This window comes from Otolemur garnettii, unplaced genomic scaffold, assembly GCF_000181295.1.
Source record: "Otolemur garnettii isolate 467f Iridium unplaced genomic scaffold, OtoGar3 scaffold00234, whole genome shotgun sequence".
In the NCBI taxonomy this organism is placed as follows: Eukaryota; Metazoa; Chordata; class Mammalia; order Primates; family Galagidae; genus Otolemur; species Otolemur garnettii.
The window spans coordinates 1,582,245-1,598,467 of NW_003852629.1; positions in this window are offsets into that span (position 1 = coordinate 1,582,245).

Below are 16,223 nucleotides of genomic sequence, written 5' to 3' on the forward strand. Positions count from 1 at the left end.
ATTTCTTAGGAAACTTTTTTACAAACAGCAAGTAATATACCCTTGATAAGTTACTTTGTAAATTAGGTGTGCCTGGTCCCAAAGGGCATATCAGTGTCTGGCCAACAAAAGTGACCAAACCCTTCCAGAGGGCTCACAATTCCCTAAGCAAACCTGAAACCAGCACTTTGTTCCAGCAGTATTCTGGATAAACATCTAGAAGTTATCCCTATTTTCTAAGAATAGAATAAATCTAAAAGTCTTCTTTTCATTTTCCAGTTTCATGTTCTACCTGTAGTCCCAAATATTAGTCAAAAAGAGTGTTTAAAAGGGTCAAGAATATGGCAAGAACTATGTTCATGATTCATGATTCATATTTCTTCTATGTTGCCCCATCCAAAGTCCCTGAACTCCAAAACAGAAAATGTTCCCATAAGCTACCAAACACAGAAAAGTACTGTGGCAAGCAATGGTCCAAACAGTCCAGCATGAAGACGGCCTAGAGGCAATAGGTAACTTATTTGGTTGAAGGAAAGGGAAAATAGAAGAGGTACCCCAGCACCCCAACAGTAGTCAATTACTTAACTGACCTACTACAACAGAACCACCATCAATGCTACTGTTAAATAAACCAACCATTCACAAGTTTCAGTTCACACTATGCTGGGAATTTCATATTTACATACAAACTCTATACATTTAACGTTTTAAAAACCACATAACTATTAAGCTACTCAACAAACTGATTATTCTTCCATCCTACAAAATGACACCCTTTGGGAACTAGGAACTGCTAAAAGTGGGTCAGAAGCAACAGCTGAATTAACCTGACTACACAGATTAGCCAACTCATGACGGGAGAGAAACGTCCCTCCAAGAAGTAGAAGTCCTGTCTGCCGTTCCTCTTTGCAGGTACAGGAAGCACCTGCCAGAGTGGGTGAGGAATCCATTCTAATCAATTATCTGAAGCTGTGGTCAAAGTGAAGCTGCTGACATTCTCTATTCTTATAGGAGAAAAATCTTCCAGTTCCTCATTAGCTGAGAGTTAGAAGCAGGTTTTTATACATCTATTTTTTTCAACATCGTAAGCGAATGTAGTCTACTTTCAATCAATGAAAAGTCTACCTTTTTTTTTTTTTTTTTTTTGAGACAGAGTCTCAAGCCCTGGGTAGAGTGCTGTGTGGTGTCATAGCTCACAGCAACCTCAGACTCTTGAGCTTAAGCGATTCTATTGCCTCAGCCTCCCAAGTAGGTGGGACTACAAGCACCTGCCACAATGCCCAGTTATTTTTTTCTTGTTTTAGCAGACCCAGGCAGACCTCCAACCCACCAGCCCCGGTGTATGTGGCTGGCGCCCTCACCCACTGAGCTATGGGGTGCTGCCAGAAAGTCTATCTTAATTACAAGAAAAAAAAAAAAACACAAACATAAACAAAAAGTAAATTCCACATATTAAAGAAGACTTGAAAGTTAATGAATTAATTTAAAAAATAAAGTGAAACTGTAGGGGTTTTTCTTTGCATTTTTTTTGTCTGCTTTGCAAAAAAAGTAGGTCAGTTTCCATATATAGTAAAACTATACTTGAACCAAGTCAGTTCATTAACATGAGACTGAATGTATATATTTCTTAAAATCTTGTTATTTAAATAAAATCTGAATACACCAAGCTGTAAATTCCTCGTAATTAACTCATATGAGACCAGGCAGCTTCTACATTTTTTGACGTTCATAAAACATGGCTGCCGGTAGTGGGAGGATAGTTTAAATTCAGACCCCAAACACGTTCAAATTAAGGACAGATTATTCCATGAAAAATTCAACCACTGTGAAAAGTCGATGGCTCTAGGAGTTCAAAATAGAAAATGTAGAAGACACAGGGAAAGCACTTAGCCAAAAATAACAGCACAACCGAAAATAAAGCAAAGACTTGTCAGCTAAATCTCAAACCACTTTTAACCCAAATGACAAAAATATACCTTTATCTTCAGCCATTTTGATTTCTTCAATCCATGAATAATAAATACTAAAGAAGGAAAATCAAAACACTATCGGCAAGTGTAGGGCACGCTGCCTGTCTTTCCCTACCAAGAGCTCTGGGCTGGCCAGCTCCTGCTTGGCCAAGGCCTGTAGTTAGAACTGAAATTGGACCCAACTGCGAACTCTGCTCGACAGTTATTTTTAGCGGCCTCTACCTCATGGCCAAATGCTGCTGATCACTCAGACTGAAAATGCACTAACAACAGCCTATCTCCCACTCAGAGGATTCCATTCCCAGTTGGTCCTTGCTCCTAACTCCAACTCCTAAAAAATCAAGCATGCTGGAAAAAATGAAATGAAACAAATTATGCTGCCAGTTTTGTTTTCTTAGAAGAAGGCTTTAATGGCTTTAGCTTAAGTAGCAGCTCATTCAAAAGAGAAGCAACTCTTGCTATAAATTGTGGCCCCAAGCCCAGAAACAGCTTGATTTGGCTCTTCAGAATCTAATCAAATGCCTACAAGGAAAAAACCCATTACTTTGTTTGAATGAAAGAGAGCAATAAATGGTAAGAAATTAATGCTCTAAAATTTTGATTCATGGATATTAACCATCTCAGGAGTAATTTTCCTAATAGCAAAAATAAAGCAACAACACAAAATGCTTGAGCACAGGAGGGAGAGAGGGCAAGAAGAGAGGAATTGGAAGGAGACAGAATAAAAGGAAGGCTGGAAGAAGGGAGGGAAGAAGGAAATCTTTAGCAGAAGGAGAAGTGACCTAAGAAACACTACCTTGAAAGGGAACTAGAAAGGTTATACAACCGCATTCTGATTTCTTCTACTTCTTCCCAACCCTATCTCCAAATATTCTCCTCTGGGAAATAAAATCAGCACAATTTTAATACATTTGGTCACTGATCTAAGATTAGCAGTTCACAAATTCATTAGAGTTGTGATTAGTACACTAAATTACTTTAGCACAAATAGTATCTAGAGCAAGGCAGCAACCTTTCCAAGTTGTTTGTAAGTCTTTAATTTTTTTCACTCAAATGTAAAGCTTCACAGGCAAGTTGCATATTTAAATGCTTTAAAGAGGAGTCTTCAATCTACAGTACCAATACCTGATGGCCCAGATTTGGAACAGATGAAGCAGGCATCAGGGTCAACTGAACAAAAGTGACAGTGTCCTCTGACTAAGCCATCATTTCACCTAGTCCTTTCCTCAAGGATCTGTCCCACAGAAGTCACTGGTTACTAAAATGTGAAGTGTTAACAAATCACTTGTTAAAAGGGTTTTGAGATGCCCCGCCATCCCTGCACCACACTTATTTATTAGACAAATATTCTGGAAGCTCTCCTTTGCTGTGTTTTTTGGGTAGAGAATGGCTGTGACAGGAAAGGCCCCTGGAAATCAAACCACTACACCCACATGGAGGCAGCTTGGTACGGCTCTGCCTGGCTTTGTGTACTAGCTCTTCCATCAGGTTTGATTTGGGGGAAGTCATCAGTGTTCTGTGCCTCAATTTCCTTGCTTAGAAAATGAGGCTTGCCACAAACTAGGAGTATAAGTAACGTCTGAAGCCATCCATGCAACAAATTTTCATTGACTCAATCAGGACTAATGCACAAATCTCCTCACCTCCAATTCACGGCTCTTTTTATAATCCCAGCTTCCCCGAAACTGCCAGAGCTGCCAGGCTTTCTTCTCCTCTCCCTTTTCTGGCCTAAAAGAGGCCAGCTGGATTTTAAATTACAGGTTAATGGCCAAATGCAGAACTCAGACAAAATCACAGCTGTTAAAATATGGGTATGCCTCAGTCCCGAGGCTTCCTCATCACCACTCTGGTTACTCCTCTTGACAAATCCTTACCAAGCATCTTCTCAAGTCCTCTAATTAATCTTCTTTTGTCTTTTGCAACAGTTGAGTAGTTATTTGGACAAAATGCCTTCCTTCTTTGCTTCACAATGATAATGGTGATAATCTATTTTAGATAGAGAGATCAGGAGAAAACTCCCTGAAATATCATTTAATCTATTACAACACTTTTTGAGAAAAAATTCTGAATTCCAAGCAACTATCTCTTATAATAACAATTTTTGTGAAGAAAGTTTACAAAAAGTTTAAAAATAAATGTAATTTGTAGACAGCAAATCATGTTTTTAAAATCCTAGCAAACACAACTAAAGTAACATTAAGTTAACTATTCTTTGTAATAGCTACTGCAACTAATAGTATACTCCTAGGTCCAAGGAGAGACCAAACCTCCAACAACTGTTCTCAGACATTAGGAGAGTCCACAGGAGCCACGAGCTATGTCCACTGAGTTGAGGGCTCTATCTCCCTCCAGAAACCCACCAAGTGAAAGTCTTACCAACCAACACCAAGTACTTCCCCCTCCATCAGCTATCATCACAGTGGCAAGCCCTCGACCTCTGAGCCAGGGAGGGCTCGTTAGAGCACAGAAGACCAGCCCACCCCTAGAGTTGCTGATTCTGGAGGTCTGGAACTGGGCCTGAGGACAAGCACTGAAAAGACCCAGGTGACCTGATGCTGGTCCAGGGCCACACATAGGAAATACCACACTATTCATCTCCAGTTCTCAGGGTCCAAGGGAAGGAAGAAGTAGCTCTTGTTTTTACCAATTTCCAGACTGTCATTTCCTTAAAAGAAAATGCTGACATAACAATAAAACCAGTTCCTCGGAGGCCCATGCCACCCAGTGACAGGACCTGCCACAGGCCTCACCATGGTGAGGCAACCCCTGTGGCACCTTCCCCATACACACCCTGATTCCCCCCATAGCCATGTCTCAGTATTGATCCCTGCAGCCAACAGGACAGGTTCTCGTTCCCTTGATTCTTCATGCCCAGAGACCTGGTGCCTCTCTCTTCCATATCCAACACTCATTCCTCCCATGGATCTTGCCATAAACCAATCCAGCACACCTTCCCAAGCACACGTGTGTTCCTGCGGGGTGGCACGAGCATCCTAGCAGATTCTGTAAACCTGCTAAGAAAGCACTGCCTGTTCAGTTCCACCAAAAAGGGATACAGGATCTCATAAGCTGCTGAAAACATGACTCTTTAAAACAAAAAGCAAAAACACCTTTCGTCTATAGATAGTACCCCAAGTAAACATGAATGAGTCACAACATTTTAAACCCAACAGCCAGTTATCACCAAAGTAATCAAAGGCCACTGTGCAGACAAGCTGAGGTCCACTTAAACGTGCCCTCCCCACCCACTCTGCAGGCAGGGGTCAGCATCTACCACAGGTGCAGCACAGAATGGAAACGTCACCGTTTCCTTATAACCTGCTATTTTCCAGTTTGTTTATTCTTCTCCAATGCTACAGTTCTCTACCTTCTACGTCTCTCTATCCTCTCTTCACCTCCTGCCTTCACATATGTCTGTATCCAACTTAGAGTCTACGGTTTGTCATTTAAATTATTCCCTGACTCATGAAACTCCCCTGCTCCTCTGTCCTCCCATAGCACCAATCTGGACAAACACCTATGCCACCCTCTCCATGACTGCAAGGGCACCAAGCACATCGAATGACCACCAGGAGCAGGACACAGCAGAGCTGACCCTGTGGGGCCTCAGCAGTGCCTGCACCCTGCCCTGTTTTCTCTAGAACACCATTCTTTATGATGGCTATTCCAAGCTTCTCTGCCCTTAAAGTACTCTACCTTCTCTAAACTGCCGTAGCATTGTGCTTCACAGAGCTATAAGCTGCCCACTGCCAGCCATGCAAACCCACACTGCCCGGTGTCCACACTCTCCTTCTGACTTTGCATCCCACACGGCTCATCAGCGGGCTTGTACCCCCCATCCTCCAGTCCCCCAGCCTCAATGCCTTCACTGTGTCTCCCCTACACTCCCAGGCGAGCACCTATTCCATCTGGCTCTTTCCCATCACAGACAAAGATCTCGGCGGAGCTGTTATCTCCCTGCTTTCACTTCCTAACTGCCCACTCACTCCTTCCACACTCAGGCTGCCACGTGGCTCCTGCACATGGCTCCAGGGCAGTAGCTTCAATGTCACACTTTGGTGATTTCCATATTACTAAATCCAATGGGGGAACATCCGTCCCCACCTGACTTGACCTCTCAGCAGAACTCTACCTCCTTAAACACGCTCCTCCCTTGATGCCTACGACGTCTGAACCCTCTGATATTCCTATCACGTCCCGGGACCGTCTGACTCCGTCCCCTTTGCTAGCTCATTCCCCTCCAGTTCCCCGTTTAAGTGTGGAAATCTCATATGCCTTTGTCCTCTGCCTTCTCCCTAGGTGACCTCAGCTATGACCTACATGGCTTACATTTTTCCCTCCTTAGAGCTCCAAAACCACATTTGCATCCCCACAGCACCCCATGTGAATGACTTCTGGAAACCTGAAACTCAGCATATACCCAACAAACCTTTCCCCAGTGACTGAGAGCTCAGAAGCATTTCATGAAGCTGGCTGCTTACGCCAAAAAGTCTGGAATTTACTCTTGACTCTTGCCCTAGTCACCTTTCAAAATGAGAGTTTCTCCCTCTGGCTGCTACAAATATCCCTCCAGCTGTTTCAACTAGGCCAAGATATGGATTCTCCTTAGTACTTGGCTATCTGTGTACATTATTCCAGGATATGTTTTTTTTTTTTTTTTTTTTTTTGTAGTTTTTGGCTGGGGCTGGGTTTGAACCTACCACCTCTAATATGGGGCTGGTGCCCTACTCCTTGAGCCACAGGCGCCACCCTATCCCAGGATATGTTTAAAGATCATTTGTGTGCACCATGGTATGAAAAAATTGGAAAACCCTTTCTCAGATCACCCAAGTTTCTGCTCCTCAACTGTGATCACTCAGGGCCAAGTTATCACCTCCTTCGAAGCTACTCCACGACCTTCATTAGTTTATTGCTCTACACAGCAAACTAATTTTTTAAATCTGATTACATCATTACTTTATTTAAAATGCCTTACTGGCTTTATGCTATTCTCAGGATAAAGTACAAAATCTTAAGTGTGGTCTAGCAGAGTCTCCTTGACATGGCCCAGTCTACCACACCAGCCTTAGAGTGGTGGTGTCCCGCCTCACTGCCCAAACTCCAGCCACAAACAACCCAGTGTGCTGCTGTGTCCTGTCTCAGGCTCTCAGCCCAGGCTGTTCCCTCTTCCTGGAATGACAGTGCTGCTGCCTACACGCCACCCCCAGCCACCGCCACCTCCAAACAAACTCACTTACAAACCAGCTCCTGACGGGCACCTTCACTGCACTCCTCATACGTCATAGCTCCTCTGCAGCAGGATTACGGTGCTGATCAGATAACAGCATAACCATTAAGTTCTTAATCTCTCTCCACTCCTAGAACCTAAGTTTCACAAAGCCAGGGACTGAACTGCCACAAAGCCAGGGACTGAACTGCTACATTCATGACTATACACATCCCTCACACCCAGTGAGAACTCAATAAACATTTCTGAATTAGCGGATAAATTCCTTCTCAAATCCTTGATTATATGAGTAATCAAACCATTTTTGCTAACATTCCAGAAATAAGGGAATAACTTACTGCTTCAGAAATAACTTATTTCTTAAGTTATTTAGTCCAACAATTGCCAAGGCACTTCAGGCTTTCCCATCTTCATGAATTTAATGATTCTAAAATTAACTCACAAGAGGAAACAACCTACAAACAGCTAAGAGAGAGAGAAAATAAAACAAGAAGCCCAGTAGTTCCTCAACACTGGTCACAGGCTCGAATCAGTCCTTCACCACGTTTTCCCAGGTCTGTCTAAATTACCCCCCCCCCCAGCTGATGTAGGCTTATCTGACACCTGAGTTGAACATGAGATGGGCCAGCTGGGCTACACGACAGACTCTGTAGCCCCCTCATCTGTCCCAGCAGCCAAACACTGAACACTGTTCTCTTGATTTCCTCTGGGTGGAAAGGCAGAGTGGCTGGAAAAGAGACAAGGGATGCCATGAAGTTTAGAATTAGGAAAACAACATTGAGAAAGCCGCCTGCATTTCCAACAGTTGAGAAAGCAGAGTGGAGAATCAACGGTACCCTCTGTTATCTGCCTCCAGGTCTTTTTTGGAACTTTTACCATCGTTTGGAACCTAAGCTCAGGAATCTTTCTGTGCTAATGCTGATTCCTGCAGAGGACAGGGCAGGAACCAGGGCATGGGCCCACCAGGCCCCATCGAAAGGACCCACCGTGTACCCAGACAAAGCACAGTGTAAAGAGTTTCCAATACCAAACGCTAGTTCCTCAAGCCAGGCCTACTGAGTCAGTTCTCCCTACAGAGCACTCAAGAGAGACTTAGTCTCAGAGGAAAAACCACTTCCCCAGCTGGGGCCAGTCAACTGTCCACACGTGTAAGTAAGTTAATAGTATGGCATACAAAACAGATGTTCTCTTGAAGCCCTGGGAAAGGCAAAAGGCATGAAGAAAGATGAGCTGTGATATTCAAGGAGAACCCCTGAGGTGGTAAAAAAAAAGTTGTGACAAAATACAGAAAAGGTATTTTTTCAAAATTAAACACAATAGCAAAAAGCCTACTTCTACTCGTTTAACTCTGATTCTAAGGCAGTAAAATGGGGCCACACCACCACTGTGGATGACCACCACTGCAGACTTGCTGACTTTAACCCTTTTAGATGGCAGAAGATCCATGGCTCTGCTGCCCACCAGTTCCCACTTTCTAGGGCAAAAGAATTCAGCATTTATAATGATGTGTCTTACAGATGCAAATGGATATGGAAGACAAAAATTACATATATGCATTAGCACAGAAGGATTGTGTGAATTACAAAGCGCACATGTCTCAGAGCCAAGTAATTACAACTGTAGGCTAAAAATATAGGTGACGCAATTATGAATCACAGTACATTTGGGGGATAAAGTAAGAACAATAGAAAAACAAATTCAGTTTTCTCCTAACACAATCAACACAGAATGTTCTTGTAACCACTGGTCACCAAAACATGTGGAGATTTCTCTTTACCAGCAACCAAGCAATGGATTCTGCAGTAGACATCAGTTAGGGGTTCTCTACTTCAATTCTGACACCATCCATCTGGAGACAGTAAGACTATTCCCTACTTCAGATCCAGTCCCATTTAGTAAGATGTCACCTAAACTTCTGACCAACTGGCTATAAATCAGAGTTCTCATGATCCACTTCTACAGCTCTATTAATTTGCTATAGCAGCTCACAGAACTCAGGAAAACACATTTACTAGTTTATTTCAAGGGTATGACAAAGAATACAGATGAACAGCCAGATGGAAGAGATGCACAGGGCAAATTCTCTGTGAAGGGGCTTGGAGCTCCCGTGCCCTCACTGAGGTTGCTGAGTGTGTCCAGGCTACAGCAACCTTCTTCAGTTGTAGGAAGCTGGAGGAACTTAGCCCATGTGACTTTCTATGGAAGCATCATTATGTAGGCATGCTTGATAATGGCTGGTTATTGGTGATCAACTTAACTTTCAGCCCATCTCCCCTCCCTGTTTAATGGGAGATGTGGGATTCAAAGTCCAAACCCTCTAATCTAGCCTTATGGTCTTCCCTGTGACCAGCCCCAGCCTAAGGACTGCTAGCCACCAGTCACTTCATTAGCAAACAAAAGACTAAATAATAATGAAGGTGAATAACTAATCAGTAAAAAGCAAGAAGGGCTACACCTAAAACTGAATAGTGAAGAATTAACGTTATCCAAAGAAAGGTCTGGCCTTTGCCCTCAGCTACTTACTCCAGAGTCTCTAGATTCCTGGAGGGTCCCTTCTGATTACAGAGTCTTTGTCTGCCTGAGGTTTTTGGCCACTGGACAGCCTAACCACGGGGGCTTTTGGATACCATCAGTTCTGAACTCTGGAGCTCAGAAAGGAGGTAACAAAAGCTCCTCAGGAAACTGAAGGTCAACTGTGCATGCAGCACGTGATCAAGCCCCAAGAACTAGGGAGGGACACCAAAGGCTGGGATGAGCTCCTCCCAGCACAGCACTCCATGTGCAGCCTTCACATTCCGCCACACACTACGCCACATTATGCTACCACATCTCTGAAGACAATGAAGCTTCATGCCCAGACTTTCTTTCCCCTACCATCTCCTCCTGTGGATGGTGCTCAAGTGCATCCTTCACTGCAACACAACTATAAAGGGAAGTACAGCTGTTTCACCAGTTCTGTGAGTCATTCTAATGAACACCAACCCTAAGGGTGTTTGTAGGGACCTCAAATTTGCAACCAGCTGGCCTGAAATCATAGTGGCCCTGAGGGCCCCTGAAATTGTGACTTGTGTCTGAAGTGAGGGCGGTTCCTTCAGACTGTTCCTTCAACTCCTTGCCAAAATCACGACCAATCAAATAAACCAGTGATGTACTAACAGTGTCCTTCCCCCTAACCACATGAACTATGACCTTTCTTACATATCCACATATATCTCTCCTCAGTAGGAATTTCACAACTTTGCCAAAAGCTAAATAACTACACTTCAGTAGAATACTGAATTTGAGTTTTCAACCAACTTGGTTAGGTACAAATATTCATCTGTGAGTTTCCAAAATCCCGCTCCTACAGGCAAGTAAGAGAGAGGTACTGCAAGAGAATCTCTCGCAGAGAACAAGGCTGCCCACAAGGAGATGGACCTCACACTCCCCACTGGAAGCCTAGTCAAGGGACAGACCCCATGGCCCATGCTGCACCTAGCTGATCAGGAGCTGACCTAGGGAGGAGCAGCTGCAGAGAAAGGCGACAGCTACAAAGCAGCTCCAGCTCCAGGGAAGATGTCCGCTTCCCATGGACCCAAGCAGCTAGCAAAGCAGCAGCAGGGTTTGTACAATCTTGCCAGCATCTCACTCAAAAGGGCCAACTCCCAGGCAAGGGGCTCCAGGAGCGAGAGGGATGAGGTGCTCTGCCAATGGTGAGACCCTGGGGCAAGGAAGAAGCTGTATGTCATGGGAAGGGCCTCCATTGGGCCTTCCAAAGAACTCAGGGGCAGTGTCTGGGCACCTGTCACTTGAAGGTCAGTTGATTTGATCAACGACCAACCAACAGAGGGGCCTACGAGGCAAGGAAGGCCTCTCCCAGGCTGCCTCTCAGGCACAGCCCAAAGTAGACCCTGGAGAGCACAACTCAATCCTTCCCCACTGCAGCCTCTCTGTCCTGCCATAAAGGGCAAGTGGGAACTCCTGCACTAAAAATGACATCAGATCTAAACCAGACACACTTTCAAAACCAGAGAGTGACTGGGATCTTAAGGACTCTCTCTCTCCCTGGAACAGGCAATAGCCTCTGCTCCCCAGAGCAAGGAGAAGATTAATGTGGCCCAACTGAGCACAGTGACCGGAGGCAGATGAAGCTATTTTCTGTTGCTACCTTCTCAGATGGAGATGGTCAAATAAATGACTACAAGATATGCCGTCGCATGTTAGGCTTAACCATAGGAAATTGATAGTGTATGATAAGGTGACCAGATTTTAACATTGGTAAAGTGGGCACCATCTGGGGGGTGGGGGGCAGGGCCTGACAACAATGCAAACTTTGATAAGCAGTTCTTGATAATCAGTTCTTAACAATTATTTATTATTATTAAAGTTTACCATTATAAAATTAACAAAAATAATATAAAATGCATATCCTGGTGAAATATTCCCTTCCTGTTCTCCCGAGTTCCCTAGCTTGTCCTGCATTCTTTCCAAAAATCGGGGCTTTTTTAAAACGCTGCAGGACACAGGACAAATTGTTAAAAATGGGGACTGTCCCGCCAAAAGCTGTCCCAGGCAGGACTGTCCCGCCAAACCTTACTCAAGAGGGGGGTGGGGGTGGCTACTTGTTTGCTCCAGACAGTTTGGCTCCTTGTGAGCTAACTGTCCTTGCCTAGAAGCAAGGGAGGGAGCCAGTCTCCTTCTGATACCTTGCCCAGGAGGGGAGTAGGGAGTTTACATTAGCCTTTTCATTTCCAAATGAAGTTACATTAACCTCTTAATTCCCAAATGAAGTTACATTAACATCTTCATTCCCAAATGGAGTTACATTAACCTTTTTAGCAATTGAAAACTGTACATTCCCTTCTCATTCTCCTGCTGTTCCCTAGCTTGTCATGCATTCTTTCCAAAAATCAGGACTTTCTAAAAATGCTGCAGGGCTCAGGACAAATTGTTAAAAATCAGGACTGTCCCACCAAAAGCAGGACATCTGGTCACCTTAGTATATGACCATTTTTTTGACCCAGAACAATGATTATTTCCTATGACTCAAACAACTAATTTATGGGTATTTCCCCAATGTTTTATTATAATAATTTCCTAAAACAAGACAAACCTGAAAGAATTCTTATTACTTAGGCTCTACTGTAATATTAACATTTTATCACACTGCTTGTCATATCTATTCATCCCTATATCCATCCACTAATCTACCTTGTTTGTATAATGCAGTTCAAGTAAATTGTAGGCATCAGTACATGGCCCCTAAATAATTCAGTGTGCATGTCATAAACTATACGCCAAGATTTCCTTATACTTCAATGTAGAGCTTACATAAAATGAAATACAGTAACGTTAAGCATACTACATTTCCTCAGTTTTAACAAACATACAACCCAAGGCCCTTAACATGTTCCCTCATGGTCCTTCCCATTCACATTTCACCTATCCCCACATTCAAACGAAGCCCCACTGTTCCAATGTTTTTTTCACAGATTAGTTTTTGGAAGTTCATAAAAATGGCATTACACAGGCCAGGCACCATGGCTCATGCCTATAATCCTAGCACTCTGGGAAGCCAAGGAGGATGGATTAGTTGAGCTCAGGAGTTCGAGACCAGCATGAGCAAGAGTGAGAACCTAACTCTACTAAAAATAGAAAACCTAGCTGTGTATTGTGGCAGGTACCGTAGTTCCAGGCTTGGGAGGCTGAGGCAACAGGATCTCTTCAGTCCAAACTTCAGAATGCTATGAGCTATGACTCTGTGGCACTCTACCCAAGGGTGACAGAATAAGAGTCTGTCTCAATGAAAAAAAACACAACTTGTTTAAGGCTGCTCTCCCTCAGCGTCATGTTCCTGAGAGTCATGCATGTTACCTGTAGCCACAGTTCATTCCTTTGTGTGACTGCATGCATCCACTGTATGCACACAGGCGTATACGTCAGTGTATGAATACCTGAGTACAGGTGAGTGATATCAGACTACCCATTCTTCTCTTGGTGGAAACCTAGGCATGTCTCATTCTGAACTACTATGAATACAGCTGCTAGGAACACGTCTGTACAAGACTCCCATGAGCAATGCATGCCTACATCTCTCCAGCTGAACACTAAGAGTGCAACTGCTGGGTCATAGCACACATGTCCATTCAGTATTATAAGAAATTGCCAGAACTTTCCCAAAGTGTTTATACTCACCAAAAATATGAGTTCTACTGCTCTGCAACCTTGCTTTTTAATTTAACTTATATTTCCCTGAGAACCTCTGATGTTGAGAATTCCTTTCATGTGCTTACTGGACATTTATTTTTCTTCTTTTGTGAACAATCTGTTCAAGTCATTTGTCTATTTTTATTTAATTAAATTATAGGAAATTGTTACTTAAAACTTAATAGGGTTTCCATGCCTCACATTTTGAAGTATGATATCCATTTTAAGACCTCCCTTACACAGTCATTCTGTGACGTTCAACACAGTGTTTTTTGATGTTTTTTATCTCACAGCACACTTCAAACGTCCATGGCACACTTAAATTATGTTGATCAAAAAAATGTGAAAAAATATACTTACTACGCTTTGAACTTCTTTTGAAAATAATTTAATTAGTGACCTTTAAAATTTTACACTGCACCCCTAGGATCCCTCATGGCACACCCGGTGAAAATCACTGCATTAACAGAAGCCCTGTTACCAGCTCCAACCATGTACAGTAAAAACCAAGGTCTCAAAATCAGAAACCTAAATTGGCTGCTAGTGGAGGACATCAGGGGACAAAAGCAAGGAAATAGTAAAAATTTTGAGGAATATTTTTATAGCTAAAATGAGTCAAAAAAATTCTGAAGCTAGTCATAGAAATTCAACTGGATGGAATCACTCTAACTCTTCTGCCAACCAAAAGCCAGGCCAACACTTGATACCCTTCACTTCTTTTAAAAACTAATTTATGTTTCCATATTTTCTCAATGTTTTATTTTTAAACATCTAAACAAATATACAGTGAGAAGATGAATATGATGAACCACCTGTCTACCCTACTCCTGAACTTGCCAATTATTAACATTATGCCACATCTACTCTGTTTACATGTACGCTTGAATATATTTTTTTCTTTCTTTGTTCCTATCTCCCCAGAAATTAAAAAAAAAAAAAAAAATCTCACCTCATCTAACACTGTTTTCTGCTAGAATCTATGTGGAAAATTCTGTGAGCCAGAAATCTGACCAAGATTTTAGATAAGTTCTTGGCTTATGGGCCTCAATAAAAGGCAGTAACTGGATGCCTCTCATGTCTCTTACACTTGTCAAAACTCATGATTCTAATTCATAAAATCTTAACTCCTAAAATTAAGTTACCAGACAGTTGCAATGGGAAAAAAATAAAAGTTTCTCTTTCCCATGATTCCAACTCTATCCATCTCACAAAATCTTTACAAAAGTTACAAAAAGCAACATAAAATAAGATGCATGTAGCAGTTTAAAGTACATTATTAAATTAGGAAAATTAGAATATGGACTTTATATTAGGTAACGGTAGTATATCAATGTTAAATTCCCTAAACCTGATAATCACACTGGTTGGATAGGAGTCTATCCTTGTTTTTAAGGAAGGATTTAGGGCTAAAGTGTCGTGATTTAAATTTCAAATGAGTGCTGGCTCAAGCCTAAAATCACAGCACTGTGGGAAGCTGAGGTGGGAGGATCACTTCAGGTCAGGAGTTCAAGACTGAGAAAGAAGACAATCCCGTCTCTACTAAAAATAGAAAACTAGCCAAAGGTGGTAGTGCAAGGCTGTAGTCCCCGCTACTCCGGAAGCTGAGGCATGAGGACTACTCGAGCCCAAACATTTGAGGTTGCTGTGAGCTATGATGATGCCATAGCACTCTACCCAGAGTGACAAATAAACAAATAAATAAATTTCAAATGGTTCTGCAGTTGAAAAAAAAAAAAAAAGAGTAAATGTATCTACAAAAATAGAATGCGAACACATTAAAATGTTAACAAGTGGTAAATCTAAATGAAGACATTTATTCATGATACTTTGCTTGTAACTGTCTCAAAGATTTGAATTTTTCAAACAAAAAACCCAGAAAAATACAGATTTTCAGTTCTAAAGAATCAGAATCTCCACAGGTAAGGGCTAAGAATGTTAAGTTTGGATTCTGGATTTAAACAAGAATTGCTACCAGTTTCAGGGATGCTTCTGGAGATAACCAGAAAAATCTGAATATGAAGAACACTTAGATAATACAGTATCAATGTTAAATTTCTTGGGTTTGAGAACATTACTGTAGTTTGTGAAGGATAATGTCCTGTTCTTAGGAGATACGTGGGCAAAGGAGTCAGGTGAGTTACACTGTCATGATGACTATACCTCACTTTCATAGAGAAAAAAGCAAGAAAGCCAAAAAAAGACAGAGACGGACAGGCACAAAGCAAATGTGCAAAACGCTAACAGCTGCCACGCCAAGGTGAAGAGCATACGAGTCTCCACCAACACATCTTTTTGCTGGTAATACAGATTTAAAAGTTTCAAAACAAAATGTTTAAAAAATAAAAACAAAATATGGGTGGCGCTTGTGGCTCAAAGGAGTAAGGTGCTAGCCCCATATGCCGGAGGTGGCAGGTTCAAACCCAGCCCCAGGCCAAAAACTGCAACAACAACAACAAAAAAACCTAAATAAAAACAAAATAAACTGGGTTTTTTTAAAAAACAAAATAAAAGTAGTTGATGATAAACTTCTTAAGCCAGGCCTGAAATTATACTAAATCAGCCTCTGGTCTCAAACCTTAAAAACCAAAGGCAACACTTTCTCCACTTTGAACCTCCCCTACACACGAGTTCTGCTTACACATCTACAACCAACTGTAGGACAGCTTCAAGGGATTACCCTGAGTTTTGCCTCAGATTTAAACTGGGAGACTAAATCTAACTTCTCTATCACATAGAAATTGTTCGAACCCTTAGGAGGTGGTGATGCCCCCAGCAGGGCTCTCCTTTCCCTCACCCCCCAGCAGGGCTCTCCTTTCCCTCACCCCCCAGCAGGGCTCTCCTTTCCCTCACCCCCCAGCAGG